The sequence below is a fragment of the Myotis brandtii genome, unplaced genomic scaffold, assembly GCF_000412655.1.
Source record: "Myotis brandtii unplaced genomic scaffold, ASM41265v1 scaffold179, whole genome shotgun sequence".
In the NCBI taxonomy this organism is placed as follows: Eukaryota; Metazoa; Chordata; class Mammalia; order Chiroptera; family Vespertilionidae; genus Myotis; species Myotis brandtii.
In genome coordinates this window covers 4,868,845-4,882,327 of record NW_005356635.1, presented here as the reverse complement: position 1 = coordinate 4,882,327, position 13,483 = coordinate 4,868,845, and positions in this window count along the sequence as shown.

The window sequence follows — 13,483 nt, the reverse complement described above, 5'->3', positions numbered from 1 at the left end:
GGAAGCAAAAACCACCCAATCAGAACAGCAAAAAGAAAAAAAGAATCCAAAAATATGAAGATAAGATTTAAAATAGTGGTGGGGTAAGTGGATGCTACAGAGACACACTCCCAGGACCACACTAGAATTACAACTAAAATATAAAAAACATCCTGAATAATCAACTGAAGACTAGCTGGAGAGATAATTAAGAATGGAAAGTGGAGACCTCATAGAGACTGGTAGGAATGGGCAGAGGTGTGAAAGGGCTGGCCAGGCTCCCACAGACAGCACCTGAAGTTCTGGAGAGATATCTCTGCTATAGGGGGTTGCTACTGAGAACTCTGGGGTCTCATCCCTGAGCTGAGTCCCCCTGCAGAGAGCACCAGAACTAAGATAGGGGCCCACATAAAATCTGGCTGTGAAAAGCAGCAGCGTTGCTGTCTGCCAGGGAAAGATGGCTGGAAATGCAGGCACCTTCTTTAAGGGCCATTGCACAAACTTTTGTGTGCAGCCACTCCCCTTGTGCTCTGGCAGAGAGAAGGCAGAGTGGTCTGGAGCTGTGACAGCAGAAGCCAGGATTGTGGGATCTGCGGTTAGAGCTCAGAAGGCAGATACTCCAGTTTCCTGTACTAAGTCATTCCCTCATGCTGCGAGGTCATCTTTCTCAGGCAGACTTTTGCTATGCAGGTGGTTTTGCCTGAGGGAAAGACAGTTGACCCACCCTATTGGAAAACAGCTTGCCCCACAGTGTGGAGTTTCTGAGGCCCAATAAGAGACTGAGATAAAAATTATCCTCCAGGCAGAAGCAATTGCCCCATGCTGTAGAAAAACTCTCGTCACACCTGTGGACGATTACCTAAGGGCTACTCAAGACTGAATCAAATCAGACAGAGGTGGTCTCTGGAGGCTTGGGATCTTTGCCTGATCTAATTAGAAACAGTGTTTGACACTATCCTGCACTAGAGATTGAGAGGCATAGTAGATTTACTTAATCATTGTCATGGACCCAAAGAGGCAGCCAAAATGAAGAGACAAAAAACCAACCCCTAAATGAAAGAACAAGAGAATTTTTTCAGAAGAAGAGATAAATGAAATGGAGATAAGAAATTTATCTGATATAGAGTTTAGAACAATGATGGTAGAGATGCTCAACAACATGAGAATAGATATACTAACTATGAAAAAAGAACAGACAGAAATAAAGAATGACATAGCACTAATAAAGAGCACATTGGAAGGAATACACAGAAGATTAGAAGAAGCTGAGGATCAGATCAGTGAATTAGAAGACAGTGTAGAAAAAATCACTAAATCAGAGAACCAAAAATAAAAAACAAACAAACAAAAACAGGAGGACAGCTTAAGGGAGCTGTGGGACAACATGAAATGTAACAATATTTTCATAGGTGTGCCAGAAGGGGAAGAAAGGGATACAAGGGATAGAGAATGTGTTTGAAGAAATAATGGCAGAAACACCCCTAACCTGGTAAAGGAAAAAGTAACACAACTTCAGGAGTCACAGAAAGTCCCAAGCAAGAAGAACCCAAATAGACCCACAGCCAGGCACATCATAATTAAAATGCCAAAAATTAAAGACAAAGAGAGAATTTTAAAGGCAGCAAGAGAAAATCAATTTGTTACCTACAAAGGAGCTCCTGTGAAACTGACACCCAATTCTCATCAGAAACTCTATAGGCCAGGAAGGAATAGCATGAAGTGCTCAAGTTAATAGAAAGCAAGGATCTGAAACCAAGATTATTATATCCAGCAAGGCTATCATTCAAAATAGATGGTGAAATGAAGATCTTCCTAGACACACAAAAAAAGTACATCACCACCAAGCCAGCATTATAAAAAAATTCTAAAGGGTCTGAGTGTCTGCTGTAATGAAAAGAAGAAATAAGATAAACCTAAGTATACAGAAACCTAGGATGGGCAATAAATAAGTACCTATCAATAATAACCTTAAATGTAAATGGATTAAATGCTATAATCAAAAGATATAGGGTAGCTGATTGGATACAAAAACATGAATCAACTACATATATGCTGTCTACAAGAGACTCACCTCAAAACAAAAGACTCACATAGGATGAGAGTGAAGGGATGGAAAAAATTTTTCCATGCAAATGGTAACAAAAAATAAAGTGGGGGTAGCAATACCCATATCTGACAAAATAGAGTTCAAAATGAAGGCCACTATATAATAATAAAGGGATTGATCCAACAAGAGGATATAACCCTAATAAGCTTTAATGCAACCATTATAGTAACATTAAGTATAAAAAAAATTTTAAAAATTAAAAATACAAAAAACAAAAATCTTCTAGAGCAAGCATGTAAAACTCAAAGGCTAACACGTGCCAAATAAACAAGGTTTAAGTTTATGTGGGCTGCAAAAAAACAAAAGCTTCAATTTTCATAGAAACGAAGGTTTATTTCAATAGAGACATGCTGAATACAAAGGGCTGAAATAAATGAGTAATTGTTAACATATAGAATGTTAACAACTGTTAAATAATAAAACATTTTAATAAAAATTAATATTTTTTCTTGAACATTAACTTACCAGACACTGAATAACTGCACAAATTAATAAGTGTAATGCAAATAAACCTATTTTTCTTGGTCTCTGAAAGCGAAATATTTCTTGTTGTGCACACCAAACAAGTCAGTCCAAGACTAATGACGTGGCAATTGGCTGCTAGAATATTCGCTGCTAGTATTAGTGGAGAGAAATGGTGCGCCTGCATGTAAGGCAAGTAAGGGAAATGAATGCAACACGATTATATTATCAGTAGCGAATGTTGTAGTTTGTTATTAATAATTATTTTTAACAGGATATTGTAAAAATTAAGTTATGAAATTTTTATTAAAATGTTTCTTACATACTGTTATATTGGCTGGGCTGCAAAAATATTCATTGTGGGCCACAAGTTTGACATGCTTGTTCTAGAGGACCTTAAGGGAAAGATTAGCAATACAGTCATAGTAGGGAACTTGATCACCCTGATGACTTCACTGGATATATCTTCCAGACAAAAAATTAAAGAAAAGGTGACTCTAAAGAACATACTGGATCAGATGGATTTCGTTGACATTTATAGAGCATTTCACCCCAAAGCTGCAGAATATACATTCTTCTCAAGTGCACATGGATCATTCACAAAGATAGACCATATGTTAGGACACAAAACAAGTCTCTACAAGTTCAAGAAGACTGATATTATATCAAGCATCTTCTCAGATCACAATGAAATGAAATTAGAAATTAACTACAGTAAAAACACCCCCAAACATTCAAGCACATGGAGGCTAAATAGCCTGTTATAAAACAATGAATGAGTTACTAATGAGATAAAAAAAATTCAAAAAATTCCTATAAACAAATTAAGATAAACACACAACAACCCCAAATCTCTGGGACACAGCAAAAGCAGTCCTGAGAGGGAAGTTCATAGCAATACAGGCCTACATAAAAAAATTAATAATAAAATATTTACTCTACAACTTAAAGAATTAGAAAAAAATTCAAGAAAATCCAAGAGTAAAGAGAAGGAAGGAAACAATAAAGAATAGAGCAGAAATAAATAACATAGAGAATTTTAAAAAATCAATTAAACCAAGAGCTGGATCTTTGAAAAGATACGTAAGATTGATGAACCATTAGCCAGACTCAACAAGAAACAAAGAGAAAAGACCAAAATAAAGAAATTTAGAAACAAGAGTGGAGAAGTAACCACTAACACCACAGAAATACAAAGGATTGTAAGATTATACTATGAACAACTATATGTCAACAAGTTGGACAATGTGGATGAAATGGACAAATTCCTAAAAAAAAAAAAAAAATACAGTCTTCCAAAACTGAATCAGGAAGAATCAAAATAGGCCAATAACAACTGATGAAATAGAATTAGTAATAATTAAAAAAAAAAAAAAACACTCCCAGCAAGCAAAAGTCCTGGCCTGGATGACTTCACAAAGGAGTTTAACCAAACATTCAAAGAAGAAGTAACACCTATCCTCCTCAAACTATTCCAAAAAATTCAAGGGGCAAGAACACTTCCAAGCTCTTTTTATGAAGCCAGCATTATACTAATTCCAAAACCAGATAAAGACATTACAAAGAAAGAGAATTACAGGCCAATATACCTGATGAACATAGATGCTAAAATCCTCAACAAAATATAGAAAATCATATCCAGCAATATATTTTTAAAAATCATACACCATGACCAAGTGAGATTTATTCCAGAGATGCAAGGCTGGTACAATATTTGCAAATACATAAACATGATACATCACATAAACAAATTGAAACAAAAAAAATCATATGATCATATTAATAGATGCAGAAAAAGCACTTGACAAAATCCAACACCCATTTTTGATAAAAACTCTCAGCAAAGTGTGAATAGAGGGAACATATCTCAACATGATAAAGGCGATAGATGACAAACTCACAGCCAACATCATATTCAATAGGAAAAAGCTGAAACCATTTCTCCTAAGAACAGGAACAAGACAGGGATGTCCACTTTCACCACTCTTATTCAGCATACTACTGGAAGTACTAGCCACAGTGATCAGAAAAAAGAATAAATAAAAGGCATCCAAATTTGAAAGGAGGAAGTAAAACTTTCATTATTAGAAGATGATATGATATTGTACATAGAAAACCTTAAACACTCCATCAAAATACTACTAGATTTAATAAGTGAATTTGGCAATGTAGCAGGATACAAAATCAATGGCTTTTCTATACACCAAAAATGAATTCTCAGAAAGAGAAACTAAACAAACAATCCCACTTACCATTGCAACAAAAAAATTAAGATACTTAGAAATAAATTTAACCAAGGAGGTAAAAGACTTGTTCTCCAAAAATTACAGGACATTGAAAAAAGAGATAGAGGAAGATATAAACAAGTGGAAGAATATATGATGTTTATTGATTGGTAGACTTAACATCGTTAAACTGTCCATACTACTCAAGTAAGTCTACAGATTTAATTCAATCCCTTTAAAGTACTAATAGCATATTTCACAGATCTAGAACAAATACTCCAAAAATTTATATGGAACCAAAAAAGACCTCAAATAGCTACAACAATCTTGAGAAAGAAGAAAAAAGTTGGAAGAATCATAATACTAGATACCAGTTATACTATAAAGCCACTGTAATCAAAACAGCCTGGTACTTGCAAGAGAATGGGCATATAGATCAATAGAACAAAACAGAGACCCCAGAAATTGACCCAAGCCATTTTAACATTTGACAAAGGAGTCAAGAAGATACAATAAAGTAAGGACATTCTCTTCAATAAATGGTGTTGGGAAGATTGGATAAATGCATGTAACAAAACGAAACTAAACCAACAACTTACACCATACACAATGGATAAAAGACAAATTTAAATTATGAAACCATAAAAATCATAGAAGAAGCCATAATGAGCAAAATCTCAGACATCTCTCATAACAATATGTTTACAGATACATCTCCCAGGGTAATGGAAACTAAGAAGAAAATAAACAAAGGGTACTACATTAAAATAATAAACTTCTGCATGGCAAAAAAAAAATCAACAAAATGAAAGGGAGCCCACTGTATAAGAGAACATATTTGGCAATGATACATCTGATAAAGGGTTAATATTGAAAATATATAAGGAACTCATGCAACTTAACAAAAGGAAGACAAACAATCCAATTTAAAAATGGGCAATGGACCTAAATAGACACTATTCCAAAGAGGACATACAGATGGTTAAGATACATATGAAAAAATGCTTAAACTTACTGATCATCAGAGAGATGCAAATCAAAACAACAGTGAAGTATCACCGGACACCTGTCAGAATAGGCTACCATCAACAACTCAACAAATGATAAGTGCTGGCGAGGATGTGGAGAAAAGGGAACCCTAGTACACTGATATTGGGAATGCAGACTGGTGCAACCATTGTGGAAAACAGTATGGAGTTTGCTCAAAATATTAACTAAGGAACTTCCATTTGACCCAGTGATCCCACTTCTAAGAATATATCCTAAGAATCCCAAAACACCAATCATAAATATGCACCCCTATTTTCACAGTAGCACAATTCACAATAACTAAGATCTGGATACATCCCAAGTGCCCATCAGTAGAAAAGTGCATATAAAAGTTGTGGTACATTTATACCATGGAATACTATGCAGCAGTAAAAAAAGAAGGATCTCTTACCCTTTGAAATAGCATGGAGGGATCTGGTGGGTATTATGTTAAGTGAAATGAGCCAGTCAGAGAAAGACAAGTATCGGATGATCTCATTCATATGTGGAAGCTAATTAACTAATGTACAGATTAGATCTGGAGACATGAAAGCATGGAAAACAGTGCGGAATTTTGGAGGGAAGGTCAGGGAGGTTGGGTGGTTAGGAGGTGATTAGCCAAAGAACTTGTATGCATGTATGCATAACCGACATAGACAATAGGGTGGTGAAGGCCTGGGGTGGGAGTTCGGGGCAGGCTGGAGGGGATAAATTGGGGGGAAGGGGGACATATGTAATACTTTCAACAATAAAAATTAAAAAATATGAAGATAGTGTAAGGAGCCTCTGGGACAACTTCAAGTGCACCAACATTCACATCATGGGGATACTAGAAGAGAGGGAGCAAGAAATCAAAAACATATTTGAAGAAATAATGACAGAAAACTTCCCTTCCCTGGTGAAAGAAATAGACATATAAGTCCAGGAAGCACAGAGAGTCTCAAACAAGGGAAACCCAAAACGGCCCACACCAAGACACAACATAATTAAAATGCCAAAGGTTATAGACAAAGAGAGCCCAACCAGCTTGACTCAGTGGTTGAATGTCCACCTATGAACCAGGAGGTCACGGTTCGATTCCTGGTTGGGGCACATGCCTGGATTGTGGACTTGATCCTCAGTTGGGGGCATGCAGGAGACCACCAATCAATGATTATCTCTCATCATTGATGTTTCTATCTCTTTCTCCCTCTCCCTTCCTCTCTGAAATTAAAAAAAAAAAAATGAAACAAACAAAAACAACAACAACAAAGAGAGAATCTTTAAAGCAGCAAGAGAAAAACAATTAGTTACCTATAAGGGAGCACCCATAGAACTGTCAGCTGATTTCACAACAGAAATTTTGAAGGCCAGAATGGGATGACAAGAAATATTCAAAGTGATGAATAGCAAGGACCTACAACCAGTATTACTCTACCTAGCAAAGCTATCATTTAGAATTGAAGGTCAGATAAAGAGCTTCATAGACAAGAAAAAGCTAAAGAAGTTCATCACCACCAAACCAGTATTACATGAAATGTTGAAGGGAAGTCTTTAAGAAGAGGAAGAAAAAGAAAAAGAACAAAAATATAAACAATAAAAAAGGCAATAAATACATTTCTATCAACAATTGAATCTAAAAATCAAAATAAAAGAATAAGAAATCTAATAAACAGAAAATCTGGTGAATAAAAAGAATAAGAGGCATGGAAACATGGAACAGACTGACTAATCTCAGAGGGAAGCAGGGCCAGGGGATCTGGAAGAGATTAACCAAAGATCTTATATGCATATATGCATTATCTATGGATACAGACAATAGGGTGATGAAGGCTTGGGGTGGGGCAGGAACCAGGTAGAGCGGGGCAATGGGGACAAAGAAAGGAGACATCTGTAATACTATCAGTAATAAAGATTTTTTTAAAAGAAATATTGGTCTGGCTCCCGTGTGGGCTGTTTTTATCCAGAGAAAGATCGTCCCTGTGGAGGCTGCTGTGAGGAGCAAGGGGTCCAAGTGCCACATCAGAACTCCCACCAGGTTCCCAGAGCTGGGAAGAGAAGTCCCCATAGGTGAGCTATACAGAGGCTGCTGGAGATCCAGGTGTCCCTCATAAAGGGCCAGGCAAGAACTTACTTAGACTTGCTTCCTTTGAGCTCCAGTGCCTGGAGACATTGGGGGACCCAGATACATACAGGGAGGAACTGGATTGTCTGGCATTGGGGCTGGAACTTGGGGGCGACTTTCTACCAGATGGAGGTTCTGGCAGAGGTCATTGTTCCTATGTCAATACCTCCTCTGTCCCAAGACTGACTGGCAACCATATCTGAGTTCCCATCAACCTGGAGCACACTACTGGCTCCATCCTGGTGATTCCCTGAGACCCCCACCTCATCCAATTTGTAGCCCCACCCAAGATGTTTGCAACAGCCTTTCCATACGAATGGCCTGTTCTGGCTCAGGCTTCAGACTTCCCTAAAATCTCTCAAACAAGCTGCAGCTGGTGTCAGCATACCCAAACCTATCAATGAAAGGCCCCAAACCAGCAAGCCTCAGCACCAGACTGCCTTGCTTCACAGCTGGGCCTCACCTGGGCAATTCCAAACCCGATATAAATAGGAGGAAGCTGCAGATCTCTGTAGCTCCTGATGGATGGCCCCAATCAGTGGCTGACTTTGCACATCCCTGGAGACCCAAGAGCCATTGCACCTGGTGGACAGCTTCAGACCATACCAGATTACAACTCTACACATTCACAAGCAACACACTCAAGGGAAGACTCAGTGAGCACCATGGCCCTACTGAAGCAAATCTTGCTCCATAGGGGTGTTTCCTGCATTGCAACTCTCCCACTATAGTTGCAGCTGGTTCTCACAGCCAATTGGCCTAGAGATCAGTTCCTCCCAGTGACACCAACAGCAATCAAGTCTCAACTACAACAAGACTGTGCACACAGCCCAAAAAGGGGCACACTTAGAGTGCCCAGCTCAGGTGACTGGGAGGCTGAGCCACTGGGCCTTATAGGACACCTACTACACAAGGCCACTCTACCAAATCTAGGAGACATAGTGGCTCTACCTAACACATAGAAACAAACACAGGGAAGCAGTCAAAATGTGGAGACAAAGAAATATGTCACAAATGAAAGAAATGGAAGAAAGCAAACTACTGGATACAGAGTTCAAAATCACAGTTATAAGATTACTCAAAGAACTTAATGAGACCTTCAAGGTACTTAATGAGAACTTTCCAGGATCTTAATGAGAATGCCAAAGGCATGGAAAAGGACCAGTCAGAAATTAAGCATACACGAACTGAAATGAAGAATAATTTACAGGGATTCAACAGAGTAGAGAATTCTGAGAATCAAATCAATGATTTGAAATATGAGAAAGCAAAAATGCCCAATCAGAAGAGCAAAAAGAAAAAAGAATAAAAAAAATATAAAGACAAAGTACGGAGTCTCTCAGACAACTTCAAGCACACCAGCATTTGCATTATGGGGATGCAAGAAGGAGAAGAGAGAGAGAAAGATATTTAAAACCTATTTGAAGAAATCATGACAGGAAACTTCCCATACCTGGTGAAAGACATAGACTTACAAGTCCAGGAAGCACAGAGATTCACAAATAAGAGAAATCCAAAGAGGACCACACCAAGACACATCAGAATTAAAATGCCAAGGGCTAAAGACAAAGAGAGAATCTTAAAATCACCAAGAGAAAAGCAGTTTGTTACTTATAAGGGAATGCCCATACAACTGTCAGCTGATTTCTCAATAGAAACTATGCAGGCCACATGGGAGTGACAAGAAATATTTAAAGTGGTGAATAGCAAGGACCTACAACCAGTATTACTCTACCTATCAAAGCTATGATTTAGAATTGAAGATCAGATAAAGACCTTCACAGATAAGAAAAAAGCTAAAGGAGTTTATCACCACCAAACCAGTATTACATGAAATGATGAAGGGTAGTCTTTAAGAAGAGGGGAAAAAAGAAAAAGAACAAAAATATGAACAATAAAAAAGGCAATAAATACATTTATATCAACAATTGAATCTAACAATCAAAATAAATGAATAAGAAATCTAATAAACAGAATAATCTGGTGAAAAAAATAGAATCAGAGGCATGGAATTGGAACAGACTAGTGATTCTCAGAGGGAAGGGGTGGGCTGGAAGAAATTAAATAAAGATCTTATATACACAATAGTGGCCTGGTGCACGAAATTTGTGCATGGGGGGTGGGGGACCCCCCAGCCCAGCCTTGTACCCTCTCCAATCTGGGAACCCTCAGGGAATGTCCAACTGCTGGTTTAGGCCCAAGCGAGATCCAGCCTAAACCGGCAGTCAGACATCCCGCTCACAATCCAGGACTGCTGGCTCTTAACTGCTCCCCTGCCAGCCTGATTGATGCCTAACTGCCCTCCCCTGCTGGCCTGATCGCCTCCAATTGCCCTCCCCTGCCACGACCCACCTCCTCCACCGGGATCTGCCTCATCCCGCGAGGTGGTGGAGATGCTGGGACCAGCCTCCTCTGTGCTGTGTGGAGCTGTGGGACCCACAGGCCTCACCACATGGAGTGGCCGCTGGACCCTGCCTTTGCTGTGCACGTCGCCAACTTGTGGTGGCCATCTTGTGGTGGTCATCTTGTGGCAGCCATCTTTTGATGACATCGTGCGCGAGGGCCACCTTAGCTTTTATTAGTATAGATATGAGTTACCTATGGCCACAAACAATAGGGTAATGAAGACCTGGGACAGGGAAGAACTAGGTGGAGGGGGACAATGTGGGGGGAAAAGAGGTACATCTGTAGTACTCTCAACAATAAAGATTTAAAAAAAGAAATATTCAAAGTGATGAAAAGTGAGGACCTACAACCAAGATTACAATACTCAGCAAAGCTATCATTTAGAGTTGAAAGTCAGATAAAGAGCTTCTCAGACAAGAAAAAGCTAAAGAAATTAATCACCACTAAACTGGTACATGAAATGTTAATGAGTCTGCTGAAGAAGAAGAAGAAGAAGAAGAAGAAGAAGAAGAAGAAGAAGAAGAAGAAGAAGAAGAAGAAGGAGGAGAAATAATAAAAGATAAAAAATCAACAATAAAATGTCAATAAATGCATATCTATAAATAAGTGAAACTAAAAATCAAAATAAATGGACAAGTAATCTAATGAACAAAATAAACTGACTAATGAAATAGAACTAGAGGCATTGAAATAATGGAACGAACTTGTGAATCTCATAGGAAAGTGGGGAGAGGGAGTGGGAAGAGATTAACCAAAGAATTTATATGCATATATGCATTACTTATGTACACAGACAATAGGATGTTTAAGGCCTGGGACATGGCGGGAACCAGGTGAAGGGGGACAATGTGGGGGGGGGGACATCTGAAATGCTCTCATAAATAAAGGTTAAAAAAATTAAAATAACTAGTGCTAAAAGAAGTACTCCAAGCAAAATGCTCCAAGCAGGGGGCAAAGGGCAAAGTGACAAAAAATGACATCAGCAATAGAATTACTGGAACCTGAGAGATCAGAAAACAAAACTGCAAACTTCCATGTGAGGGGAACTGGATAGTTACAATGATGTAACAGAGAGAGAACTATCCTCTAATATCCTTTCTTGTCTCCTTCCTTGGGATGGAGTCCTTTATTTTTAGCTGAGTACATAGCTACGCAGAATACAAATTGCATTTCTCACCCTCCTCTTCAAATAGATGTGACCATTGGGAGCAAAGGAACATAAGCAAAATATCACATGTGATTTTCTTAAAGAGGAGAGACAAGCATTTTTTTTCTTTCTCCCTTCCTACTGGCTGGAATGCAGATGTGATAGAATGAGCTAGAGTAGTCACTTGAACAGTAAAGTGAAAGCATGTATCAAAAATAGTAGAACTACAAGAAAGAAGGAGCCTGGGTTCCTAATGGTCACAGAACTGCCATACCATTTCTGGCTTGCTTACCCATAATTTTGTTTATGTGAAAGAAAGAAATATATGTCTACTTCACTTAAGTTACTGCTGTAGTGAGTTTCCTGTCATTTATAGATGAACCTCATCCTTACTGATTCAAGATGTTATCTCTGAGTGGTAGAATTATGGTGATTTTTATTTCCTTCATTATAAGTTTCTGTACTTATAAAGTAGTTCTCCCTTATCTACAGTTTCTCTTTTCTTTTTTTAAATAAAAATATATTATTGATTAGAGAGAGAAACATTGATATGAGAGAGAAACATGGCTCGGTTGCCTTCCCCATGTGCCCAAATCCACAACCCTGGTATGTGCCCTGGCTGGTATCGAACTAGCAACATTTTGGTGCATGGGACGACACTCAACCAATTGAGCCATTCTTGCTAGGACAGTTTCTCTTTTCTTTCTTTCTTTTTTTATTGTTAATCCTCACCTGAGGATATTTTTTCATTGCTTTTAGATAAGTGGAAGAAAGGGAGAGGGGAGGGAGAGGAGAGAGGAGAGAGAGAGAGAGAGAGAGAGAGAGAGAGAGAGAGAGAGAGAGGTTCATGTGAGAGATACACATCAATTTGTTGCCTCCTGCATGTGCCCCAACTGGGCCGGGGATCAAACCTGCAACCCTGGTATATGCCCTTGACCAGGAATTGAACCTAGGACCCTTTGGTGCACGGGATGACACTCTAACAATTGAGCCACACTGACCAGGATAGTTTCTCTTTACTTAATTTCAGTTACCCATGGTCAACTATCATCTGAAAATATTAACTGGAAAATTCCATACGTTTTCAATTGCATGTTGTTCTGAGTAGTGTTATGAAATCTCATGTGGTCCCACTCCATCGCACCTCTCCAAGGCTTGAATCATCCATTTGTCCAGAGCAGTGGTCTGCAAACTCATTAGTCAACAGAGCCAAATATCAACAGTACTTCTTCAAAATAGACTCGCCCAGGCTGAAAACCGACTTCTGCACATGGGCCACGAAGTTTCAATCGCACTGTACTTGCACCTGCAAGGGGTATTTTGTGGAAGAGCCACACTCAAGGGGCCAAAAAGCCGCATGTGGCTCGCGAGCCGCAGTTTGCCGACCACGGGTCCAGAGTATCCACGTGATATATGCTTCCCACCCATTAGTCACTTAGTGTCTAAGTTATCAGATCAACTGTTGCAGTATCACTGTGCTTATGTGCAAGTAACCCTTATGTTACTTAATAATGGCTCCAAAGCCATTCATATAACTTTTACTACAGTATATTGTTATAACTGCTCTATTTTACTATTAGTTGTTGTTAATCTCTTACTGTGCCTAATTTATAAATTAAACTTTATCATATGGGTGTATGTATAGGAAATAACAGTATATAAAGTGTTTGGTACTATCTGCAGTTTCAGGCATCCTCTATATTATATATCCCAAGTTTTCTAAAATGAGTATATATTATTTCTGTAATTGGGGAAAGGTGTTTTTAAGGCATAGGAAAGACAGGACTGAGAACAAGGACCTGCACTGAGGCAGACTGGTGGACATATTGATGCCCTTGGTGTTGCAGAAGGACCTCTGACTTGAATTTCGTTTCTTCCATCCCATTATGACTTGTCCTTGAATAACTCTCACCCTCCTCTGTGCAAGTTTTCTGGTCTCCTGTTCCTGTCAGGTTTCAGTGCAAGAAACGGAAACCATTTCAGGTTTCTGTTGGACGCCACCTAACCATTGGAAGAGCTGGAGA